The sequence below is a fragment of the Oreochromis niloticus genome, linkage group LG1, assembly GCF_001858045.2.
Source record: "Oreochromis niloticus isolate F11D_XX linkage group LG1, O_niloticus_UMD_NMBU, whole genome shotgun sequence".
NCBI classification, from domain to species: Eukaryota; Metazoa; Chordata; class Actinopteri; order Cichliformes; family Cichlidae; genus Oreochromis; species Oreochromis niloticus.
Window position 1 is genome coordinate 907,262 of NC_031965.2, and position 4,529 is coordinate 911,790.

The window sequence follows — 4,529 nt, forward strand, 5'->3', positions numbered from 1 at the left end:
CATGGCCAATTATCCGGGTAAGGAAATTCCAGAAGATGATTTTGTCTATCTGTCATTTGACTGAGTGATGCAACATTTCTCCCACTGAAAATGCTGTATCCTGATGCAGAACCCACTTCCTGGGATATCGTGTTAGTCGTCCTTCGCTCCTTGTCGAGTCATCTGTGTGAGCTGTGTGTTCCCTCACTCTGTATTTCCAGAGATTCCTCTGATATGGCCTGGCTCCCTCTTTGTTCACTCTGAATTTTTGGACTTTATAAATTCCCCTGAATAATCACCATTAAATACTTGGGTCTGCAAGATTAGTCCACCATCAGTGCAGCTAACCATGACAGTTTACTTTGGTACAGATGCTGACTCGGTGGAGACAAAGTGCTGGCCTGAATTATAGTTTCTCTCTAGACTATAAACTGATTGTTTTCTCAGGTTATAAATTCAGTGAGCAGTTGACTTACTGCAGCCAGGGGAGTCATCCACTTTGGACTTTTAGAAAGAATACATGTTTATGGCTCTTCTGCCTCTGCTTCCCCATCCTCGCCTGGATGCCTAGTCCATATTTTTAACAGAGTTTCCAGTAAAAAGGGTTTATCTAGACTGAGTCAAAGTACCCAAGTTTGCAATTAAATCTGCTATTTTTATTACAATTTTAAACATCCTGACATCTCTCTGGTGTGTATTGAAATGGCAGGGTAAGTGGAGGAACAGTGGCATAGCTTATGGATTTCTGAATGTTGATAAGACTATATTAGAAATGTGAAAGAGGAAATGGATAAACTGAGTTTGTCCTTTTTTCTACCTCCTATCTGCTTTCCTGCCATCTCTTTAAACTTCTTAATTCTTCATTAAACTTAGGCTGTAGGATCTAAATGTTTTGTGCTGGAGTGATTCAAAACACCAAGAAGCTGAGAGTGAATTAAGTGGAAGGGAGCAATCAGTTCCCGAGGTTTGGAAGTCAGCAGAGATGAGTGGAGTGTTTTTGTTGAACTAAAATCATCCATACAGAAACCATGGGGAGCACAAAGTCAAGTATGTATATGTCCTCTGTCATGATTGGGTTGCTTGCAGGTTTGATAGAATCTGAAGTAAATGAGCAGGAAGCGAGATAACAACCACAGATATTTAAATCACCCAGAATGAGAAACCACATTTTAACATAACATCAGATTAGGGACTGAAAAACCAGACGTAAGCTGAGAGGACTGGTTTATCAGGATTGACACGTTGTTTTAAAAAAATAAAAGACACTCAAATGTGGGAAAGCAGCCAAGTGAGGTTTGAGGAACAGACAGAATTATTCCTGTGTACCAGTGCAAGGTCATCCCCAGGGTACCATCACTCATGGTGTGTGAGTGTGGGCGTGGGTGGGGGGTTAGTGAGAGGAGCACATTTATCAGGATTACTCCAAGACTCTGTTTTAATAAAAATAAATGAATCAACGTTGTGAGCCATGAGAGAGTCGTGGCAAATGAAATATTTATTGACAAGAGATGTTATTGTGAATAAGCAGGACTGAGCTGACTCTGTGGCAGAGACAGAAGGATGAGGTGGCTGTAACGGCTAAGAGATGTTTTCCTGTATGGACTGTGCATTCGTTTTGATAGTGCACACTGATGTTCCCCTGATCCTCCTGAACTGAAGAATTAAGTCAGTGTGGCTGCTGGAGTTAGGGGTGTGGCCACTTTGATTGACAGGTTTCTGTATCAGTGACCAGACAGAGGGAGCTGTTCCCTTGATCTTGCACCCATTCTGAATTGCTCTACGTCTGGTCCCTCACCCAGGACCAATTTGCCATGGGATACCCTACCAGGGGGGCAAAAGGCCCCGAACAATATAGCCCCTGGCATCCCGGGGACACAAACCCCTGCAGCAAGATTGGGTAGCGATTCGCGCTACCTTATCATGGTGGCTGCCCTGGGAGGAGGCCCTGGGGCAGACGCAGGACACGCTATTTCTCTCAGCTGGCCTGGGAACGCCTTGATGTTCCCCCCACCTCCCCGGCTGGAGGAGGTGGCCGGGGAGAGGGAGAGCCGGTGTTAGCTGACCTATCGGGAGGCCCCAATAAGTAGAAGGAGATGGATGGATGGATGTTCCGACGAGCACTTGGATCTTTGTGATTCGAAAACTTTGATCAGAGTTTATGGCTAATCATGATGAACTGACTGAGTGAAGGTGAGCAGAGAGAGCGATTACTTGGAGTGGCTGAGACAGTGGCAGGTGATGATGATGAAGTGGAAGAGGTGACTGTAGTTTACTCTGATCGGAACATTGTTACAGGGAGGGGGGTATTTACACCCACACAAACACGTGGTTGCTTTCTGATTTTACTCCACACAGGCCCAGACTGTGGGATGGAAGGAGCAGACAGGCTCCAGGAGTGTGATGCAGTTCCCACTGACACCACAGGGGCTGTAACTGCGTACGAAGGGAGATACAGTACAGGGACTGTAGCCAGCAACACCAGCAGGAGTAACCAGAACTCTGAAGCTCAAGGCTGCTTCAGGCTGTAACCTGGGACTAGCCGCCGAACTTCCACCTCCAGATGTGTTTGCTGTGGCGGTTAAGCTGCCGGATTTTTGGCATCATAATCTTCCTCCATGGTTCATGCACGTCAAAGCTTAGTTTGCTATTTGTGGCATTTCATCGGAAGACACGAAACACCATCATGTGGTGGCCTCGCTGGGTCCGCTGTCCACGTCCTTACGTACGTCCACAAGATGAGACTTTGTGTTCTTTTGCTCAGCAGTGGTTTTCTCCTTGAACTCTCCCATGGATGACATTTTTCAGTCTCTTTCTTATTGTTGAATCATAAACTTTGACCTTAACTGGAGCCTCTCTTCCCTCCATCACAGACACCTATAGCACCCACTGCATCCGCAAAGCCACCAGCGGTGTGGAGGACCCCACACACCCCTCACACACACTCTTCACCCTGCTGCATTCTGGCAAGATGTTGATTTATTGATCCAGCAGCTCTGCCAGTAATCAGGCCTGAGTTTGTTTAGTGAAAGTAAACACAGCTTTCAAGATAACCTTTCTTCCTTAATCAATAAAATCACTAATATTAAAATTTGCTTAATGATCTGAAACATGTAAGTGTGACAAATATGCAAAACACTGGGAAATCTGAAAGGGGGCAAACACGTTTTCACACTACTGCATTTCAGGATGTCAGTGGGCCAGTTTGAGCTCCTGATGGCAGAACTGGGACCACAGCTGAGTAGGTGAATGAATAATTTCAGAGACTGACCCGGAGCAACACCTAGCTTTGTGTCTGAGGTAAAATAGTATTATTTTACTATTTCCATATCAATGAATATTCATTTGTTTCCAGATGCAGTAGTCTGATCGGTCAGATCTGTTTATTTGCATGCGAGCAATCAAAAAACTGAAGTTTGATCCAAAAAATAAATGCGACAAATTCATCCTGTAAAATTATGCATCCAGTGGCTCGGCTAATGAAGGAAACAGCTCGTGGGTTTTTCAACCCATCAAAAAAAAGCCTTAAAATATGACTTTTACCGATGGCTGCAGTGAGTCTTGTCTCCTCTTCCTCCTGAGCAATTCTTCCTCTGGCAGATTTGAACCTAGATTACTCTTCCTCAGTTTGCTAACTTAGCATAAGGAAACATGCTAAGTGCGTGCATATTGAGAAATGGCCGTTTTGAAGGCTACACAGAATGTAGCTGTGTAAACTTCAAATATACATATTTGCAAAAAGTGCTCCGACGTTTTCGGAGACGTCTGTTACCCACCAGCTCGATAGCTGACTGGGAGCTCGAGGCTCACTAGTGCCGGCGAGAACAGCGAACTCCCCACACATCGTTTTCAGACGCCCACAGTCTTACTCAGGTTAAACATGATGTATAGGTCACTTAGATAACTAAGTTATTGTTTGGTTTATTGCAGTGTTTTATTTGTTGAGCAAATCGGTTTGGGTGAGATTAAAGCTTCATAACCGGAAGCTTGTACATATAAGCTCTGCATGTTGAATCACGTCTACTAAACTTTCACCCTTGAACCATATTTAAGCAAACGGCATTTTAACATTTAGACTTCTCTAAATGTTTAACGTGAACAGTGGGATGGGCGGGATCAGGTTATATCCCAGTCCTTGTAATAGATTGAATAGCCTTTACTTTTCGAACAAGTTTAGCCTACAAACAACATCCACGGACGTCCAGCGCTTATAATTTTGTCAAATTGAATTACTTTACAATCAGATGCTTTCAAAGCCTCTAACCCAAGAACAAACATTTGACAACGTCAGAGCTAACTGAGTTTACATAAAATTTGCTTAATGATGCGACTGTGTGATTATGACAAAACCAGACTTAGATTGTTCAGTCGGGGTTATTTCTAACCGACCCTGTTTCCTGAGCAACAAAAAAAGGTACCGTAGTTTTCGGGTCATAAGCTGCTACTTTTTCCCCACACTGTGAACACTGCGGCTTATACTGATGTGCGGCTAATGCATATTTTTTTTCATGCGGCCAAAAACATTTTGCCTGGTAACAGTAGACCAATCAAAA